The sequence below is a fragment of the Rattus norvegicus genome, chromosome 15 (genome assembly GCF_036323735.1).
Source record: "Rattus norvegicus strain BN/NHsdMcwi chromosome 15, GRCr8, whole genome shotgun sequence".
NCBI lineage: Eukaryota > Metazoa > Chordata > Mammalia > Rodentia > Muridae > Rattus > Rattus norvegicus.
This window is the reverse complement of record NC_086033.1, coordinates 9,559,566-9,582,249: the sequence shown is the minus strand read 5'-3', so window position 1 is coordinate 9,582,249 and position 22,684 is coordinate 9,559,566. Positions and strand designations below refer to the sequence as shown.

Genomic DNA, 22,684 nt, shown 5'->3' with positions numbered 1-22,684 from the left:
TGTTGCTGGGAAAAATATCTGACAGACAGGACAGAACCCCAGGACTATTTCTGGTACCACCAGGGAGGCCGCCTCCTCTCCACCCCTGTCTCCCACAGAGGGGGCCTCCCCCCTGTCCGTCAGGTAGGGCTGTGTCTAACCCACAATGCTCTGTAGAGGCTTCCTCACTTCTGTTTGCCATCTCTAGCCCATTTGAGTCCTTCAGAGAATTTCTCTGCAAAGCAACTGCTCATCTTCTTAAAATTCATTTTTAAGAATTATTTAGTGAGTGTGTGTTCATGTGTGTGTAAGGGTAGTGGTGGGGCCGGGAAGCCCATGTGAGTCAGAGAACAGCTTGCAGGAGTCAGTTCTCCCCTTCCACCATGATTCTGAGGAACAATCTCAGATCTCTGTGGCACCAGTCTTGACCTGCAGAGCCACTTCACTAGCTCCTTTAGAGGCAACTCCACTTTCTTCTGTTTAAAAACAGCAAACAAAGCAGGGAGGGAGGAGGGTGGAAGGGCCTGGCTGAGCATGGAGGTCTACACTAGAGCCTGTGTAGGTCTGAGGTACTCTTGTCTCCTCTCAGCCACTGAAAAGGGATGGTGTCAGACCACACTGGAGGAACACGGGGAAACGTGCTGTGCTTTAGGAGATGCACACAGAAAGGCCTTAACCCGGGAAAGGCAGGGCTTCATAAGGTTCGGTTGTTAGTAAGTATGGTGAGCAGCTGGCTCTCCTTGTCCCCCCCCTCCCTCTCCCTCCTTCCCTCCCTCCCTCCCTCCCTCCTTCCTTCCTTCCCTCCCTCCCTCCCTTCTTCCCTCCCTTCCTCCCTCCCTCCTTCCCTCCCTTCCTCCCTCCCTCCCTCCCTCCTTCCCTCCCTTGTAGAGGACTCAGGCCATGGCAGGTCGAAGAAAATGAGCTGTTTACTTTGCTCTAAATTCCCCCTTGTTACTTCTGGAAGAACCTATGCCGTCATTAGAAGATTAGTAAACCAAACATTCATCTGAGTCTGACACCGAATTAAAAATGATCTCCGGCCCAGGGCAAGTAGCAAATCACAGGTAAAGTCAACTCTCTGATTACAAAGGAATCGGCCTTATTTACATACCACTCAGGCCACTGTGCTCGGAGCTCCACTTAAAGGCTTAGGCCTTCAAACACCTTGGGCGGGCGGGCGGGCGGGCGGGCGGGCACCAGGTGAGGGGAGGCGAGCATCCCTGTTTGACTACACAGCTCTTACACAATGTTAGCTCAATTTGCTTTTTTCATTCTTAAATGAAGTATTTTGCCTACAGCAGAGAAAATGTCATTAATTTTATAATTTGCCCAAGAGTTTAAAAAGAATGCTCATTAATCTAAATAACAGGATTAAATTTTTCTGAAAGTAGAATAGAAAGAGCATCAAAGAAGGCAAGAAAATCAAGAGCATTCGTATTTATATTTTCTGTCCACCCACCCAGAAGGCTACACTTGCCTCCCAGATGACTGCTGCTTCTTTAATGGCTGGTTGTGGACACATGAATTCAGTTAGGACATCCTTTGCACCTCAACATAACTGTATGCCTCGGCTGGTTTTTGCTCACCACTACAGATTACATGGAGTTTCTTTTTACTTCTTTGGCTGACCTGTTTGAATATAAAAATGAAGCCTTACAGACATATTTTAATGCAATTTGGTGTTTTCCAATCTAGCAGAATAAATAACTTCAAGTTACAATAAAGTCACCAAACATTGCTTATGTTCCAAACCAGGCATCTACAAAACCAGTGGGAACCCAATCTAGCAGAATAAATAACTTCAAGTTACAATAAAGTCACCAAACATTGCTTATGTTCCAAACCAGGCATCTACAAAACCAGTGGGAATGAAGGCAGATGCACGTATGTTTACACTCAATGATCTCAGAACTGTCACAGTGGTCAAGTGGCTATGGCAGGGTCTTCCCTGTTCTGAGATAGGCATCCTGAGGCCATGCTCTGACTGACAACATTCAGGGGATGCAGGAGTTAGTACATCAGCTCATTTAGAGTGAGCATCTTCACTGGCTGTGCTCAGACATACAGACTACAGCATCAATGTGTGTCAGGACTTTAAAATAGTGGTATATGAAAGAGATTAAGGGACTGGTAGGATGGCTCAGTGGGCAAAGGCACAGCAAGTGTGAGAATCTGAGTTCAAACCTTAGGACCCACATGGTGGAGAGAGAACCGTGAATCATTGTCTGACCTCCACCCACTACCCCATAAACTAAATGTTAAAGCACAAGGGAGGGAGCAGGTCTCTTATGGAGGCTGGCAAACCCAGGATGAATTCCCATCCTGGTGAAGCATTATACAATTGCCAACCACTGAAACATAAAAGCGGACACATTCCTACATTAACGTTTCCCTTTTACTATGTCATTATATTTGTCCAAAGGATTTGTGTGTGTGTGTGTGTGTGTGTGTGTGTGTGTGTGTGTGTGTTGGAAAAGGAGTTTATATATGTACATACACATGTTTGAAAAGGTAATGGCAGAGTTCTGATTCTAGGTGAGGACGTCCCTCTGTTTGGCCAAGGAAACAGTGGGAGCTACCACTGTTAGAACTTAGGGACGGTGTCAGCGATTCTGCAGCTTTGATCATGAATGTTGTGACACTTTACCACGAAAGGGGCATCTGTCACAGGAACCACAGACCAGTGACCCTTTGTCATATATACGTAGACACAGAAAAACATTGTGCCTTTAAAAATAAGGAACCATCTTGTCCCATAGAGAATGCTACCTTATAGGCTTAACACAAAATGCAGAGAAAAGTTTGACAGAGTCCTAGAAACTGGGACCTCTCCTGTCTACACCCTTTGCTTGACAGTCTAGGCTACACATCACCTGCCGTATACTCGATGCCCTCGTTCTAGTCTGCTCTGCTGGGTCCCTCAGGGTCAAAGTCTCCCCTTTCCAGTTTTCCACGTTAGCTCCTGTTCCACTGGCTGGAAACCAGAACCCATCTTCCAGAAGTCACAGTATAAAGCAGCGTCAGGGTCCTCCTCACCCTCCCTATGTAGTCCTGAGGGCTTAGAACAGCTCGAATGCATGCAGGTCACAGGCTGAGAGGAAAGAACACTCAGTTCTCAGGCAGGCTTGCTCACCTGATCAGTAGTTTTAAAAATTCATCAAGATTCATGGTTTCCTGGCTTCTTGTGAACAGCAGCTCTGGCAACTCTGACTGCTGGCAGCAAGCAGAATGGACTCTACGGGGACACAGAACTTCCACCTAGGACTCGGTGATCTCATGCCGGGACACAGAGCATCCATTTAGGACTCCATGATCTCATGCCGGGACACAGAGCATCCATCTAGGACTCTGTGATCTCATGCCGGGACACAGACATTCCATCTAGGACTCGGTGATCTCATGCCGGGACACAGACATTCCATCTAGGACTCGGTGATCTCATGCAGGGACACAGAGCATCCATCTAGGACTCGGTGATCTCATGCCGGGACACAGAGCATCCATCTAGGACTCCGTGATCTCATGCCGGGACACAGAGCATCCATCTAGGACTCCGTGATCTCATGCCGGGACACAGAGCATCCATCTAGGACTCCGTGATCTCATGCCGGGACACAGACATTCCATCTAGGACTCGGTGATCTCATGCCGGGACACAGAGCATCCATCTAGGACTCCATGATCTCATGCCGGGACACAGACATTCCATCTAGGACTCCATGATCTCATGCCGGGACACAGACATTCCATCTAGGACTCCGTGATCTCATGCCGGGACACAGAGCATCCATCTAGGACTCCGTGATCTCATGCCGGGACACAGAGCATCCATCTAGGACTCCGTGATCTCATGCCGGGACACAGAGCATCCATCTAGGACTCGGTGATCTCATGCCGGGACACAGACATTCCATCTAGGACTCCGCAATCTGATTCGGGGACACAGAGCATCCATCTAGGATTCCATGATCTCATGCAGGGACACAGAGCATCCATCTAGGATTCCATGATCTCATGCAGGGACACAGAGCATCCATCTAGGACTCCATGATCTCATGCCGGGACACAGACATTCCATCTAGGACTCCGTGATCTCACCCCTGTGCAGTCACTTCTTTTATGTCCCTTCTACCCACATGATCTAAAACAGCCTATCACCTTTTCTTCTGTATTTCCTGTCACCTCTTCTCCACACTATCTGGGAAAACGATCTCTTAAAAAGCATCACTTACAGGACTTATCTCTCTGGCGTCAACACGACTCTGCTGTTCACCCACTGCATGGCTTTGCACATGAACACAGACCTATCGTTCTGAAAACCGTTCCAATAGCACAGACACCGTTCATTTTTACTGGCAGTCCTGTAACATTTTGATTCTTTGACCAATACATTTCCTGCTGCCTTCTATAATCATCTTCTCTGTAACTATGTCATTTTTGGGAGCACTGAACTTGATGACTAGCATTTCTTCCTGGTGCTTCGTCTCTAAGCTAAGTAATAGTCGATAGCAACAGATAGCAGCCAATACCCACTGAAGCATTTGTACTGGCTGCGAACACAGACTAAAATCCTTGCTAATGCACTCAAGAATAGGTCTGGACACTTAGTTTACCTCAGAGCAAATACCTCACACAGCAAGCGATTCTCACAGAAGCACAGCCCTGCCTAGGGCCCCTTTCAGGGAGCTACCACTTTCAAAAAAATCCTCCCTTTTGACTGAAGTCTGATCTTGTTTGCTGTGCATTTGGCCCCTAAGCATTTGGAAGTGACAGGAATGGAATGCTGCCTCTTCTACGGGTCCTGTGGCTCTCTCTACATGGCTGAAAACAGCTTTTATTTCCTTCAGCTCACAGTTACTGACTAGATAACACCCAAATAGGAGTTCCGGGGTTCCACACAGAGAAGAGTCACATGGAAAGAGCACCGTTTCCTGAGAGGAATAGCAGGATCCTATAAGAAATGGGACTTAGCAGTATCTTTGCATAAATAACAGATCTGTTCCAATTCACGGCAGTAAGCACCCTTGCCTCTTCATAACTGGGTCTGGTAGAGACTGCAAGGACCACTGTAAGGACCAGAGTTAGGATCTTGGAAGTCACATCTCTGAACATCCTTTATTCTTAGACGCAGACCTCAGAAGCAGGCACTTGCAGACTGGCCAGCACCATTGACTACAAGTGTTACCTCCTGATGTTTTCTCTCATGCGTCAAACCACTCTGGGCTTCATGTCCTACATGAAAAGACTCATCTTGGGAAGTGAGGTGTCTCAGTGTGTGATAATACTTGCCGCTAAGACTGACAACCTGAGTTTGATCCCAGGACACATGTGATAGAAGAAGAAAACTTACTCTCACAAGCTGTCCTGTGACATCCACACATGTGCACACACACACACACACACACACACACACACACACACACACACACACCACCACCACCACCACCACCACCACCACCACCACCACCATAAAAACCAACAACAAAACAAGAAAGAAAATAAACCCTCAATTTCCCTATTTAATACAGAGGTTAATTCAAATTTTGAATTCAATCTACATCTTGAGAATGCGGTGTCCCTCAAATGATAGATTATCAATTAATATTAAGTTTCCAAGTAACCGCATTATGAGCAGAGAATGATGGGACTTCTAATAGAAGCTTGTGAGTTCAATTCTTTCGTGAACAGCATTTCTTCTGGGCAATCTGATCCAGGGTGAGCATTCTGTGTCCACAACTCCCATGTCACATGGGAAACTCTGTGGAGGTTACACTTGGGGACAGACATGGACACTGCCTCCAAAGGCATAATTATGGTTATAAACTGACAAGCTCTACAATACTTGATGGCCACTCATCTCCATGTTTCATCAAGGACTTGGTCTTTTATTATCTGTCTCCATCAAAATGCCCAAGGTGTAGCGTGAACTCTTGTGGATGCAGCTGGAATGAGCAGCAGCAACAGCTGTCTGTCTGTGTGACCCTGGCTTTAAAACCACATTATGGAACTGGTCAACTTCTGCAGACTTGATAAGAGGCTGGCCAAGCCAGTTTCCCCACTGCACACAGTGGCAGGCAGCTCAGATGTGCTGGGCAAGTGCTTGAGAAGTTTTCTTGTATCTGTCAGAAGCACACCAGCATGAAGTCACGAAGATGTTCCTGCTCTCAGAGCTCAGTCAGGCCTGGGTGGTTTCAAGGTTATGAACAGCAAGCAAAAAAAGACCTTAAGGAGGCTACCGCCCAACCAAGCACGTTCTCCAATAACGCCCATGACTTCTTAGACCCTTCCAGGGTGACTCTGATGGGGCATCCCCTGTGCAACCGAGCCTAGGCAGCTTTTGTAGCTTGCAGTGCTATGGTGATCCTAAAGGAACTCTTTCCTAAAGAGAAAGTGTTAGGTGCTGACAGCCATCACAGTTCACACAGAGCTGAAGGTAAAGGCAGGCAGAAAAGTCTCTCTGCATAGTCAGAGAGGGTGAAGCTTAGGAATTACCACAAGTTAATTCAGAAAGTAACATCTACAATACAAAAAAGCAGGAAGCCTGGATAAGAGCTAAACGCTTCCCACATGGCCTCACTGTCAGAGGTATCTTAGTCATATTTAAGCATCATCAGCACAGAAACAGCATACCTGAATCCTTCAATGGCCGGAACTTACAGCCTGCACTCTGGGAATCAGAAGCCCACCTCCCTCTGATGCTCTGAAGACCAGGATGTCTGCAGAGGTGGAAAGAAAGCTCTCTCTCACCTCCACGACAGCCTCTTGTGAACAGAATGCCTACAGGCCTGGGGCTTTCAATAAAATGCTTCCAGTTATGATCTTGCCTGCAACTCTGCTGGAAGAATAATGCAATTTCAGAAATCAGAAAAGGCTACGTTTATTTACTAAAATGACTCCCACGAAGTCATAAATTCCAGCCCATTGCATTCTCAGGACTGACTACATTTATGATTCCATACCATCTATAACTTACTTTAAAATACTACTGGTTTCGACTATTTTCCTCATGGCACATACATTATATTTAAGATCGTCTATTTACATCCATCCAAAAGAAACAAAATCCAATGCTTGTGACAAGCAGTAAAACATGCAGGTTGTGTTGTTTAATTTCACAATCCACTGACAGATAAGACCTGAGATTTCAAAACAAATTGTTCTGACAACACGATGTACCCCTGTACAACAGGCGGTCAGGGAACCGAATCAGGCAGCGGTTACAGAGCAAGTAACGGCCTTTCAGGGTTCTAACGCCAGAGGCAGACATCTAACTTGTGCACCTGCACCTCATGGCATCACCAGCATTTGCAGCAAAGTTCATCTACAAGCAGTGAAAATGGCAGAACCAACCCAGGGACAACGACGATCTTCACAGCCAGGACGGGCTAGAAACAGAGATGCTCTTCCACCCAGCAGGACAGGAGCGGATTACATTTTGGCAATACATTAAATCTAAGATTCTGGAAGCCTGTAGTGTTTCTTTGTTATTTTTTGTTTTGCTTTGAGATGAGTATCAAACTTCCAATGAAGCCCATGTTGGCTTTGAACTCACTAAAATCCTGCTGCCTCTGCCTAGGGAGCGCTGGGATTACAGGCATGAGACACATTGCCTGACTCAGTCTTAAGGTCTTATTCATGCTTCAAACAACACTGCTCTTAGACCTCTTGGGCTGTTGAAACAAAACACTTCAGTGAAGACTCACTACCATACTGGAGGCCGCGGAGCTCACAATCGAGGGGTCAGGTAATGCTCTGTCTGCTGAGGAACTCACAGGTGGCATCAAGTCCTAGACCAGCAAAGGCTCTCACTTTGGGGTAAGGGCACTATTCATCCAGATATGGACAACACCAACTGATCAAAGAAGGGATTCCCTGCAAGTTCAGGTGGTAAAGTAATGAGCTTAATGGGGGTTAAATATTGGAGAATGAAGAATTCAAACGTCATCAGCAAATCTCTTTGGGCAATTTAGGGGCAGCTGTACTACTGAGCCATACCCCAAACAACTGTTTGTCTCATAAAATCTTGGGGAGGTGAGTGACCTTCTAAGGATCTAATGATGGCCATCCGACTCCTGACCTGCTCTATTTTCTCCAGGAGGGATCACAGGCCCATCAGGATTTTAATCTTGATCTTGTGAGTGTGTCGTGTGGGTGGTCATGGATGCTTGAATCTAGAAGGCACTGGTTATGTCCAGCATGGAGGAAAGTGCTATAGAGCAGACCCTCACACTAAGGTGAGGTCCTCATGCCAACTTGTTGAATATTGGTATAACCTGCGCCCTACACAGACATGTGGGATGAGACACAAGCAAGCAGAGTTCCTGTGGAAGGGGTACAGTGAGCCATTATGAGGTTTTCTTCCCAAACGCACAAAGATGGGGAAAATGTAAAAAAACGCAAAACTACACAGGAATCTAGACACGTGATCACTGCTTCGTTGAATGCTAGTTGCTAGCCATATGGGCAGTGATGACACATGCTCAGTTCTTAAGTGCATGCTGCATATCTGACACATGCTAAGTCCTGAGCAGCCGGGGATAGTCTCTGACTTTATTAGGCTCACTATGTATGTGAGAGCCAAGTATAAGCAGATCCTCTACAGTGGTTCAGAGTGAGAAAGGGGAGCACACACGTTCACAGACAGAAGGTAAAGGACATTTACTTTTGACAAAGTGATGTTTAAACCAAAGCCTACAGAATTAGCTGGTTGAGGGGAAGAAGGAGACAAGGAGGCATTCCCAGGGAAGAAAGTCCTTTTCTTTTAAGAGGTGAGGAAGAGAACTAAAGAGTGAGGGGGCAGATGTGGTGCAGGCTATAACTGTAGCACTTGGGAAGTTACGGCAGGCCTCAAGCTGCAGGTCATCCTGGGCTGTGCAGTGAGCCCGGCTGTGTAACAAGGCACTAACCTGTATAACGTCCCCCTACACACCAATTACAGGGGAGAGAAGGAAACTCAGAAAGACACCGAAAGACAGGGGCTAAACAGTCTTAATAATTGGTTGAAATAAAATTTAACACTTCCAGTCTCTCCCCTAAGGTTTATAGTTATGGCATTGTTACGCTATGCTATTCCAGAATGAAGTATGGTTTGCATTTTTATGTTAGTGGCGTGAAGCACTGTGCTATGTTACAAAACTAAAGGAATTTTAATTTTCTATCTAGGTAGTACTGACCACATGATTACTAAACTAAAAAGTTTATAGATTATTTTTTCCTTTCTTTTTTATTTTCCTGGCCTTTTTCATTTAGATTATTTTTTTTCAATGAGTATCTACACCTTGGTTCTCTATCTATAATGTTATACATCCTCAAATTTGTCAAACTTTCCATACAGTTGTCCAGGGGTCATCACTGTAAAAGAGTAATGATATTCAAATGTTTGCTGCAGAAGATCTACCTGAAAGGCTGCTGACACAGGAGGCTCTTGGCTGCCTGCTCAGTGTCTGATTCTAGTCTGGAGTGGGGCCTGAGGATTCATACGTCTCTCAATGCCCAGGTGGTGCAAATGCTAGAGTCCTGAGAACACACTGCCACACCACAGCCCTGCAGCCCGTGAACCTGAGTACAGGGGTCAGGAGGGAGCAGCTGTTCTCAGCTCTTAGCCAAGGTAGTAATGGCCATGCGTACAAATATAATTCAAGTCCGAAGCTGGAGCTGAATTGTATTTTCAAACAATTTTGGAAAAGTGACATTCCAATCTTGCTGTACTCTTTAGCTGGCTTCACAGAGAGATGTCTCACAGAATCACCATCTCAATGGAGCAGTGAGTCTTCTAAAACCACTTAGTCCTCCAGGCGTCACTACTGTTAAACGGAACCTTATCTTCCCAAGGATTTGGAAGCTGAGAAGCTCCTCCACGAGGTGAAAGAATTTTGAACACAAGCAATGATGTTTTGTTTTAGAAAACACCATCGAGGTTTCAAAGTAATGAGAGTGGGAAGAATAGGCAATTGCAGTACACTTCATCAAGAGAGGCCAACATTACATATGCAGTATCTTCTTTAAATCAGAGTGGTTATAATAATCCGTGAAATTCTGAACCATCTCCCGGAATCTTATCAACCACTTCTTTGGTAACATGGGCTCCACAGCAGCACTGCATGGTGATCTTGTTATACCAACTCACTTTACAGCCACTCAGTATATTTAAACACACTGCCTAGCTCTCTCTCTTACACACACACACACACACACACACACACACACACACACCCAAACCCCTACATATATCAAGAACAACAATAAAAAAAAAACCTTGTGATTTTACTTTTGTTCCAACTAGAACAATTCATCTTAATAATGGTTAACATGAATTAAAATTTTTCATAAACTGATCAAAATATTATATATAATTACAGCAACAGTGGCACTCAGCAGCCCTTAGGAGGTAACAGACGCCACTTCCTTCCCAGCCCAGTCTCGTGGTTGATGGAATGAGATGCTACTGTGCACAGTGCTCTGCAGTGACTCCTTTCTACTTTTCGCTACTTTTCAGTTTGTTCACTGAACTTATGACAACTTACAAAGTTTAGCAGTGGCACTGCTGTGGATCCCAACTGACGGAACTCAGTCCGTGAGCTCACACTGCTGGCTTGTTCTCTGGGCATCTTGATTTCTGAGAGCAAGGGCAGACAGTGAGCAAGGGAAGCAGCCATCCCAAGAGCTGCTGGGGTGACATCCATATCATCAACCTGACGGCGGGTCATACCATCGGGTCATGCCATGTCATGCCATGATGGCCTGCCATACTGGGTCACTCCACAGAGCACCATTAATTCATTTGGTGGAGATGGTTTCAAAATGCTGCAGAGTCCAGGTCATGGCAGAGTGAGCGCTGCTTGATTTTTGCCAGGTTTACATGAAAAGTGAGAGCAAGAGATACAGTGGAGAGATCTAAAACCTGCACCTTGGCTTAGGGGGAAGCTTAGAGTCACACCGAGAGAGAGTGGTTTAAGGAGACTGTGTCATTGGAGATAAGCTATTTGTAGCGAGGCAAGTGGAAAAGTGCCTTAAGGATACTCCTGACTAAGCACAGCCATTCACTGCAGCCCACGGGAGAGGAGAAGTGTAAATCCACTTCTCAGACTTTCTGTGGGAGGACAGCTCCAGGGCACCGTCTTTGCACAGGAACAGGTAGGACGGTCTCCCTACGGTCTCCCTTACGGTCTCCCTAGGGTTGTTCTCTTGGGTTCAGCTTTCTAGGCACACAACGGCCATTACAGTTAGTGGGGATCCTCAGGGTACAGTTCATGTTGGCCGGACTCTGGCACTATCAATATGATGCCAGCTTTGCAGGCATGTAGAATACAGGCATTACACACTGAATAACAGAGACTTGCACCACGATGCCTTGCACACAGGCCGGCAGTGCGTAGGAGGGCAATGTATGAAGTTGTGAGAGTGAGGCTAAGGCTCCAGTGGAACCCCAGGACTCTACATACAGAAGAAGTGTGAAATATCTGCTAAGAAAGGCCGCGGGCAGGAAGCAGAGGCAAGACGGTGTCACTAATGTAAAAGGTTATGAACCCACATACAAGTATGTAACAGCCGGGATCTGATAGGCTGTTTCTAGCTCACTGAAATCATCTCTAAAAAGAAGAAAAACTAGAAGCAGAATCAAGAAAGACTGGTGCTTAAGATATAGACAACACAAATAAGAATGTGTTAGTGATTTCCTCCACACTGGGTAACCCAGGAAAGGGATGGAAAGTGTTTTTCCCTTCCAGGCAGCCAGTATAGAAAAACAACAGTACAGGACTTCTAAGTGAGCTGGTTTGAAATTCGGGTATTTGTTTCTCTTTATTCATATTTACTTATTTACTTTTCTTTTCATGGCACTGGAGATCAAACTTTATGCCTCAGGCATACTACACACACAGAGTCACCAAAACACCCCATTCCGTTCACTTAAAAACAATAAGGTCTATTTTCTTTTATTTTATGTATAGGTGCATGTATGTATGTGCACCACATGCATGAATTACCCTTGCAAATTGGAAGAGGGTGTTGGATCTCCTGGAACTGAAGTTATAGGCTGCTGTAATTGACCATGTACATGCTAGGAAATCAACTCACATTCCTCTGTCTGAGCAGTAAGTACTCTTAAAGGCTGAGCCATCTTTCTAGGCTCCTATAACTTATTTATTGTCTTAACAAACACATTTTAGATCCTTAGAAAATCTTTACTGAAGAATGTGCAATGAAAAGAGGCTGAGATTTTAGCATGGTCCTTGTAACTCTTTTGTGCGACCAACTCTTGCAATCAGAGGTGACTGCCATGAATTTGTTGGTTTGCACTACAATTTTACTGGGGGTTAAAGGTGTCTCAAAAAGGAAGGGTATGTAAATTTATAAGTGCCCTAAAGTCTCCAAATAATACCTTAGCATCTGTGCCAATTGAGCTTGTCTGCCTCAGGGACCCTGCTGCTCCTCTTGTGTTGCCCAGTGGGGAGGCTGGACCCCTGTACTCAGCCACCGTATTTCAGCCAATTCACTGAGGAAAGTCTCTTAACTTTTTTTTTTCCTTTTTTTACAGGGTGGGGAGTAGACAAGGGCCTCATACATATCTGGGAAAAAGTTAACCTGAAAACCAGTCTGAGCTCTGTGTGACACCAGCCACACAGAACTCTTCACACACCCTGAGGACCCCTGGGTGTACTGTGCATGCAAGGAGGGTGGGTGTGATTGTTCTGCACCAACAAAATCTGGGACCTTCAGAACAGAGGAACACATTAGTAACGGTATCCACTGTTCATGCAACCAACCTCATAGCATCCTTATATGTTAACAAGGCAGGCATATACAGTTTAGAGGATTAGATATCACATCCAAATTCAGAGAGATTTGGGATTCGAACCTAACACACTGTTTTGTATAACCTCCCATTTGTAAAGCCTTAAAACACAAGAGATCCCGAGGACACTGTATAGCGTCTTGGTTATTTTTCTGTAGCTTTGACAAAACACCACAACAAAGGCAACTTATAAAGGAAAAGGTTTACTTTTGAGCTCACAGTTCCAGAGGGCTGGAGTCCATGACTGTGGTGGCAAGGAGCATGGCAGCAGGGAGGCAGGCAGGCAGCAGGCAGTAGCTGAGAGCTCACATTTCACTCACTTGCATGAGGCAAGGAGAGGTAAGTGGAAATGACATGGGCTCGTAAAGTACCAAAGCCAGACTCAAGCGACACACTTCTTCCGATAAGGCCACACCTCCTAATCCTTCCCAAACAGTTCTAACAACTGGGGACCAAGTATTTGACCATATGAGCCTATTGGGGCCATTTGCACTCAAACCATTACATATAGGATGTGGCTGCTGAAATGTACTTTTCAAAAATGTTTTGGTTGTAACAATATCACCCATCAGTCAAGTCCTACCTTTGTTCCACACTATTACTAATCAGAAAAACAACTTCACACCTGAGTCAAAATGTAAACGGGAGATTTTATTACCAAGTGGCCCAGTTGAGCAGAGTTGCAAAAACAGACTGAGCTAACTACGTACAGCTCCGTTACCCTGTCTGTAACAACTTACAACGGCATAATATAATCTGATGGGTTGCAAAGTGATGAAATTCACAGGAAAATTCTTTATCCTTGTTGCCATAGGAATTCAGAACGTAAACATATTAAGCTGGGCAAATATTTGGATGCTAGAATCAACAGTTATTTTTAACACAAAGCACAGAAATCTTTTTTTTTTTTTAGTCTGAGAAGCATGCTAACTTCAACAAGAACCCGTGTAAAGAAGATACTCCAGGCTATAAATAAAACCATTAACAACGGTTTTAAGAAAACATTAGGAAGTCTTAATATATTACTTACACAATTTCAAATGCCGTGTTTCTAACAGTTACCCAAGTGTGACATTCATGCAAACAACAGCAAATGAATTCATAGCTCCTGATCTCTACTAAGGTAGAAATCATTAAGCGATCTGATGAAGCTTGGTGAGGCTACGAGTGCAGTGTGGGCTCTGAATAATGAGGCTCAGTAATTATTATCATTACAGAAATAATCCATTGAGCTGGAAAACGTTGTTGTTGTTGCTTGTTTTTTGAGGCAGGATCTCACCATGTAACTCCAGCTGGCTTAGAACTTGTCATGTAAACCAGCTGGTCTCAAACTCACAGAGATCTGCCTTCCTTTGCCTTCTGAGTGATGGATCAAAGGTGTATAACGAGAAGGTTAGGCTGACTCCATGACAGGCTTCAAACTGACAGTTCAGGAGACAAGGCCTAAATCTGTTTCCAGGATCTGGCAAGTCCATGCAAGTCCAGGCCTCAGAAACTGCTCCTGCCACCTGGCCTGAGGCAAGGACAATGAGTCAACTTCCAGATTTCCTCAGCAACAGTTTCTAGGCTTCCCCAGCTGCAGTTTCTAGGCTTCCCCAGCAACAGTCTCCAGCCCCCAAACCCTGGTAATGGAATGTCCCTAGAGATGAAGCAAGATAAAGGTCACCTACCCCGGAGTCCCTATGTGTGCTTTAAACCAGGCCTGCGAGCTCACTTGGGTATGCTGACAAGGGGTATCTTGATAATGGGAGACCCCGTATGCTGGACTTCTTCAGAGTAAAACACTCCAGAATATCATTCTTTGTCGAATCATGGACCCTTACAGTTCCACCACGCCTGGCATGGACATTTATTTTTGATAAATAGACTAGTGCCATGCCATAAAAATAAAAGGAAATGGTGGAACAGGAAGTAAAAAAATTGTCATAAAGTTTAATTGCAGTGATATAAAGGCCAGGGTTCATTAACACTGGTGGAAATATTTCTCATACAGTATCCTTACACATGGACTCTTGTTGCTACTGTGGTTATGGCTAGTGGGTCTATATGGGCACAGTTTCTGACATTGTTCCCTCAGATAGTGATGTCCAAGGAGAAGTGTGGTGAGAACAGGGAGCCGCAGGGTCTGTCATCTCAGGGTCACACTGCTCTTACCAGAGCCTGCCCCTCAGTGTATGGGGCACACGGAAGACACGGGGGCGACGCTGATGATACATAAGGCCCACTTTCTGGTTCCTCCGGGGTCACTGTTCGCTCTGTTTTCAGTCACTGCTGTCCTTTACAGTCACATGCACCTTAGAGTTATTACGCTGTCAGTGACGCTACAGACGTGCTAGCCAGAAAAGCCCAGGTCTGTCCACTGAGAAAGAACTCTTCACTGTTCACAGACAAACAAAGTGCAAGGTCAGTGTCGGCCAACGACTCGTCTTACTGGATTCTAGAAAATCAAAACATAACGTTTGAAGGTGTGAAATTCTCTGAACCCCGAGAAAGTACTACAAAGTACACATTAAAAGAAAATTGCAAGAATTATTACACTTCTTCTGAAAGCCAAATTAATTTTAGTTTTCTCATGCTTTCTCATTTTGGCTAATTTCATTAATTTTTGTTGTCAGTTTGATTCTGAGTGAGTCCTAACCATCTGCACAGCGAGAGCTAACATCGTCGGAGCAAACTGTGTGCTGGCTACTCTCTACAAGTAAGCACTGCCATAGACTGAAGGTCCCCCTACCCTCTTCCCCAGCAGCCTGCTGTCCACAGTCATAGGCACAGGGGTGGGGTGGGACATCCACATGGGGTGGGGTCACCCTGAGCCTCGGGTGACCGCTCTGAGGCGAGGATATAAGCCTTAGTGCTCTGTTATTTAGACCCCTCCCCCACAGCTGAGACCTGCAGTACTAAATACCCAGAGGAAAATGTCACATCATGTGACCCTTTCTGTAAGCATCTAATTTATGTTGTTCACACAGAATTCCCAAACTACGGATGCTGAGAATCTTCAAGGCATAGGGCGAAAGAACTTATTTCTGGATTACTGAATTTTAGTTCCTCAATGCAACTAACAGCACCCAGAGCCATTCCTCTTCTTTCTCTTCTTCCCCAATTCTGTCTTCTGTGATGAGCTCACCCTGAGGAACCTGTAACCACCAAGTAGGGGCTCTTCCTGAGTGTGGCCTCCTGAACCTGCCCTTCAAAGCCTCAGCCCAATTCAAAGGCTCTTTGCCAAGAGATGCAACAAAGTGACCCCAAGCAGAAAGAGACGAATGGGAGAAACAGTTTAAAAAAAGAATACAAGACTGGAAATCAGTTCCAGCAGTACCGTGGGCTCCACTCTGTCTTGGGACTAGTGAGACTGAAGACAGTGTGGCCTAGAGGGTCCAAGGAGCAGGGAGAGAAGTGGGAAGGGAGGTGAGAAATAACAAGTTCTTACTGTGTAACAGTTGAGAGCACATCTTTTGGAACCCATTGGACCAGGGCTCAAATAAATCACACAATTTTGTCCTGTTATGAACAATCTAACCTTGAGTGAGAGAATCTTCTCTGAGCCTTGATTTTAACATCTGAAAGTGGAATCGATTGTATGTAACCTGAGGGGTTTGAGTATTAACTTTTGAATGGCTAGGACATGTGCTTAGCAGGGTAGTTGAATGGCTAGGACATGTGCTTAGCAGGGTAGTTGAATGGCTAGGACAGTGTGCTTAGCAGGGTAGTTGAATGGCTAGGACAGTGTGCTTAGCAGGGTAGTTGAATGGCTAGGACAGTGTGCTTAGCAGGGTAGTTGAATGGCTAGGACATGTGCTTAGCAGGGTAGTTGAATGGCTAGGACAGTGTGCTTAGCAGGGTAGTTGAATGGCTAGGACAGTGTGCTTAGCAGGGTAGTTGAATGGCTGGGACAGTGTGCTTAGCAGGGTAGTTGAATGGCTAGGACATGTGCTTAGCAGGGTAGTTGGCACACATCGTAATGAAACCAGACCCACTAGCTGCCGCTGCTACCCAGGTCTGGGTTATCTTTGCCCATGCTTCTTAGCTAGCCTTCCAGATGATGTGATGTCCTTCTGTCCACTCTCCAGCCTCAGCCTGTACTTGTTTTCCCTATGCAATGCCTCTCTGCCTTCTGCTTCCTATGGAGAAGAGCGGATGCCTGCCACTCACTCTAGCTGGTTCTTCTGCTAAGAATGTTCTATCAGAGATAGTAACATGGCTGTTCTTAGAAACTCAGTCTGTAGGTTTAAAACCTCAGCTTCTGGAAGAGGCCTTCTCTGACCAGCTGCTGTGGTTTGTCTGAGACATTTCAAAAGGCACTCGTGTCGAACACTTGGCCCTACTTGGTTGTGTGACGGACAGGTGGCTGCGTCATGGCACTGCCTTCATGGCTGAATTCATACTGAACAGTCTACGAGGAGCTGGGGCCCAGCTGGATGAAAGAAGTCACTTGGGGAGAGACTCTAAGGACAGTCTGGTGCTCCTGACCCCCTCCTGCCCTTCTTTCTGCTCCCCGGCGGCATGAGGGGCATAGCTCTGCTTGGCCCTGTGTTCCTCATCGTGATGTAATGCTGGCTTTAGGCCCAAAGCAATGGAGTCAGCCCAGCTGTGGCCTGGATCACCTAAACCACAAGTCAAAATACACTTTCTTAGTTTCTCTTAAATACTTTGTCACAGCAACAACAAGACCTAACACTCTAATCATCCTCAGAAATTACCTCATCCTCTGGGAGAACCTTGTTCTGATTACCTACTTTCACAGCTTTATGACGGATACTACCTTACTGGATTAGCGTCTGTTCACACTTCACTACAGATTTACTGCAGGCTCATCCACGGGTGAATCCTTAGCCCTCAGGAGAGCACACACATTGGGAAGGTATTAAGTCTGAACCTGTGCAGTGATGGGCTGGAGTCCTTATGGTTAGATCGAGGGTTTGATCTCAGTGTAGGTGAACCACAATCGAGTTCCCACACCTAAATAGTACTGAAAGGCACAACAGGAGCAAGTAGGGAGGTGTTCATGTATCCCACATCCACTCAGACCTTAGCGGGGACATCAGCTCTAAGTCACGGAAAATAGAAAGCCAACTATGGATTGAATAAATTGAATTATTTCATTCCTTTGCCATCTCCCCTGAACATACATGGACAGTTAGATGAAATCAATCAAGGATTTCAATGGCTCTGTAGAGACACTCAGGTTTTGTTTCCCTGGTGGGTACATGATTATCCAAGTTTTGCAATTCTTTAACAATAAGCTGAGAATATGACAATACCACACTGACCATTTCAGAAGGTCTATGTACAACATTCTTATTAGACTTGTGTATGGAAACAGTAGTTCTTTTGGGATTTGCCAGCAGAGCAGTAGTTGAGGAGACACATTTTACCTCTCTTATGCACTCAAGTATGGTGATATTGAAGAGATGGGAGCAATTCCACGTGGCATTCCCCACGAAAGCCATGTACCATTTAACCGAATCCCAGTGTCAGGCTTGGGAAACCTCCCTTTGAGTTGTGGGCTGGGGCATTATAACAATCTTCCAAAGCAAAATGGGCTGTGGCCATTGCTCTTGGTTGCCTCCCAGGACTCAAAGGTAAAACTGTATTGTTCAAGACATGACGTAATTTGAACACAGAACCTGGAGGAATCAAGTTGGAGCTGACCTGGAGGCTTTTGTCTCAAGGACTGCTCTCACAGTACCAGGAGGTGCTAACAGTAAAGCAAGCTGTGAAGGGAGAGGAACAACTGGTAGTCTCACACATCTGTAAAGTCCGGGAGCCACAACACGACCAGTCTGGTAAGAGATTCCCAAAGGGGCACCGTGGCTCTCGGATCCTGGAGGTAGCCAACGTCTGTCTGACTGGACTGATGCTTGACTGGAGGGAACTCATGGTTGGTACTCATCAATACCTGTGGCTGGAGATGTCACAGACCATGGAGAAGAATGTGGACCTGTGCCATTTCCCTAAAATAATGCAATTTCTAAGTGGAGTCTAAATGCTGATCCTTATCGCTTGCAGACAAGGGCAGTTGTCAGCCCTCATCAGGGACACTTCTTTCTGTTAACAGGTGAAGACTCCACAGCTGGTCAGAATGCAGAGATCTGCAGTGAGATCCCAACACAGCAGGCTTAGAGAACACTGTGGAAGAGGGATGGAAAGAACCAGAGACTCAGGACGCCTGCTGCTCGATGTAGCCTCTGACACTAGGAACAGGATAGCCACTTACTCTCAACAATTTGGTTGCTTGAGCAAGACAGCATAATGACATCAGGTGACAAGCCAGTGTGGATGAGGGAACTTCCCCAAGATCCAACCCCTAGACGAGGAGTTGAAGTCTGCAGTGGCGTCTGAACTGTGACTGCAGCTTGGTTTCCTCAGGCCTGAGCTCCCACATACAATCCTGAGTGGTCAGTCAGCTTCGAATACATGTACATACGGGCAATGCTAAACGACCTCAGTCCTCAGTAGTGGCATATACATTTATGAATATGTATATACACACATATAACATATATAGCACATGCATGTGCCTGTGTATGTGTTTGTGTGTGTCTGTGTAACAGTAATAATTAAAGACAAAAAGGTCATGAATTTGGGAAGGGGACACAGAGTGTTGGGAGGAGAGGTGACATGGATATAGATGTAGTACTACTATATAAAAGAAAAAAAAAAAAGAAAACCTTTAACAAGATGAAATATACCCCACCTACCCCCTACCCACCAACTGAATGGCAATGCTGGTGAGAAGGTCATTCTCAACACAGCTGCCAACTGAGGATGTGTCTGGCGGATGAAGATATTCTAAAGAGATGTTCGTGGCCCTTACTTTGGCTATCAGACTGTGGAAACAATGGACTGGGAAAAAGAACAAAACAAACCCAAACCCTGGAATTATCCCTAGAGCGTCGTGCTGGGAGAAGAGAAAAGCCTACAGCCTGCACCAACCAGACATGAAACTTCTCTCCTTGAAAGGTTATTGTTTACTTAGCCCACCTTACAGGAAAGACAGGGTAGGGGTGTCAATGACAGGCAGGACCACAGCTTACACTTGTATAACTCTGGCCTTTACTTAAACCTTAACCTTCCTTCAAGACCCTGAAGGAAGATTTGCAGGAAGGTTGCTGGATCTCTGTCCCTCTTTCCAGAGGTCACATGAATAAATCCATTTTCTGCCTTCATTATTAATTTGGCTCTTTTGATTGGCTTATAGAAGATGGGTAGGCAAAACGGGCTCATTGGGGCAGATGCAATCATTTCAGCCAAGTGAGGACAGATCCATGGAAGTCTATATGATGGCTCTGTTCTTTCTATTTTAAACAACGTATTAATGTGAGTAAGTCTGCTTCATGAAGCAAATACCTGCGAATTATACTGTGAAGATATCGCTTAGTGTAAGAGAAAGGTGTGCTGTGAATATGGTTCTCTTTATACTTAAATGTTTTTATGCTAAAGTTTGATTTTTGTTTTACTTTTACATTGAATATACACAGTTTCTATTTTTTATTTAAGGCAAAGTTTATACATTACTATTTTCTTTCTAATAATTGTATTTAAGAAAGTATTTACTACATTAATTCTAGGTTTCTGGATTGACTTGGAGTTTTGAATCCAGCCAAGTTTTAAGGAATACGATATGTGAAGGCTCAGATAGTGAACAGTGCTTTGGGACTCTTAAACCTGCTGCCTCCAGGCAGCTGGATATGGTTTCTAACAGCTGTCAGAAAGTAGACAGTACTAAGCAGGAATAAAACTGAAGCTGACTGTGGGCCGGCTAGCACTTTGGGGAAGGGCAGGGGGATAATGGAATTCAGCAGGTTTCAGAAGGAGTACAAGTCTCTCTTGATGGCACAGAATGCAGAAAACGCACGCACACACACGCCAATGCCTTTCAAAATGAGTCACACACTAGAAGAATGATTAAAGTCAGAAGTCTACAAACCAGAGAGACATTAATTTTATTCTTCCTCACCCAAAGACCTAGTGACTGTGATTCTAGACCACACCTCTGCTTGGCTGCATCTTGCTCATGTTCTAGAACCTCTTGCAGGTTTCAAGCAAATGAGTACTCAAGACCTCCCTGGAAGAAAAAGCCAAACAAAACAAGAAATCACAACAGCTGCCCATCTTTCTTCTGTAGCTTCACCTTAAAAGGTATGGACTTGTTAGGCACTAGGGCATGGATTCAAGGAAACAAGAAATAATGTAGGTGAGGACGGAGAGGCAGGGATGAATACAGGCAAACTATACTAACTGTATTAATAAAGAATAAGGAGGTCATAATAAAACATTTAGTGTCCTGAGACTGTAGGACCTCATGAGGTATCCATAGCTGGTCTTGAAATCACTGTGTGACCAAGCTGCATCTGAGTTTTCAGTCCTCCTCCCACCTCTGCCTCCCAAGTGGAACTCAGATATGCACTACCACACCCATTATTTTATATGCGAACTTAAAAATACTTTTAGAAATGAACAAGGAGAAACAAGGACAGGGCTTCACTGGAGTCCAGTCCTTGGCTGCCCAGCTTCTGTCCTGCTGAGCTTTTCTTAAAAGGAAATTAATGAGGAATCAAGTTAGCTTTCAGTACACTTTTACACTTAATTGTGCGTGTGTGTGTGTGTGTGTGTGTGTGTGTATGAGAGTATGTGGTATGTATGCGTGTGTGTATGTGTGTGTGTAGTATGGTATACAGTATGTGGTGTATGTGTGTGAGTGTGCATGTGGTGTGTGTGTATGAGAGTACGTGTGTGTGTGGTTTGTGGTGTATGTGTATGAGAGTGTGTATAAGTGTGTGAGTGTTGTACAGTCTCTTCTGCTGATCCCTGCTTAGCTCTTGTCTCAAGCTACCCCATTACGTACTCACTCATCTTCAAACTGTCTTCAGCCTTGGATGCTTTCTTTACACCTGTGTTTACTCAGTTAATGCTATTTACCTTTTCACCTCTTAGGCCTAAATCGCATCCTCTGGAAAGTCATCCATGATTCTCAACGGCCAGGTTGATTCAACCACTGAGCAATTTCTCTAAGTACCCTTTCCACATTAAAATAACTAACGTAGCCCACACCTACTACACTAGGTACTATTCCAAGCTCCATATGCTTCTTTAATCTTTTCTAACCACAATGTAAATAGACTTTGCAGTCCGCCAGCCCCACCACTTCCTCTTCTTTCACTACATTTATACTAGGGAACCTACACCCAAGGTTCAAGGTTCACCCAAGGTCAAGCAGCTGGTAGAAGTGACAGAATACAAAACCGAGCATCTACCCTATCCTCTTCCTACCGCTTTGGACCTTATTTGCGAATGGCCAGGCACCAAGCAGAGGGACTTCATGGAAGCAAGCACATAAAAGGAACACAGCATCCTGAAAGGATGACTAAATAAATTGTTCACTAGATTGAGCCATTAGGGCTTATTTCTCAAAAGGTAGCTGCAGTCTATCAATGCTCTTAGCAGCAACATATCACAGATACACTTGTCTCCGATATCAAAGGGCAAGACTTAATTTATTTTATACCCAGCTATTATAGCTAGATACTAAGCAATTCCTCCTATGCACATGTAAATGTGAGCCAGCAAGGTTTAAAGAGCAGATGACATAACCTAGGCATTATGCTTTTATGAATGATGACCACTTTGAAATAGGAATTCTCACTTAATCTTTAGATTCAAAGGTATACCATAGAAAATAGTGGAAAGACTGGTAATAATACCTTTTAATATTTTTTCTTTTTTTGATGGTATTGAGGGTGGAGTCCAATGTCTCATGCATGTGAACCAAAGGTTTTGCTACTGAGGAACATGAGCAGTCTAATAATTGCTTATTTTTGAAGAAGAGAACTGTGTGGTAAGGTATCTTACCACAAAACAACATCAACGAGCAAGAATTACAATGTGTGCAGGACCTCCTTCTAGCATCAG

The 22,684-nt window shown here is 44.9% G+C and overlaps 1 protein-coding gene and 1 long non-coding RNA gene across 5 annotated transcripts in view; one reads left to right on the top strand and one right to left on the bottom strand.

Annotated features, from left to right (window-relative positions):
* Ube2e2 (ubiquitin-conjugating enzyme E2E 2) overlaps nt 1-22,684 on the bottom strand; it is a 277,665-nt gene that overhangs the window by 106,482 nt on the left and 148,499 nt on the right. The gene's annotated exons all lie outside the window — the stretch shown is intronic.
* LOC134482079 (uncharacterized) lies at nt 1,185-21,671 on the top strand. Its single transcript, XR_010058092.1, has 3 exons — nt 1,185-11,112; nt 11,928-12,071; nt 18,831-21,671. It is a non-coding gene; the product is annotated as an uncharacterized LOC134482079 (long non-coding RNA).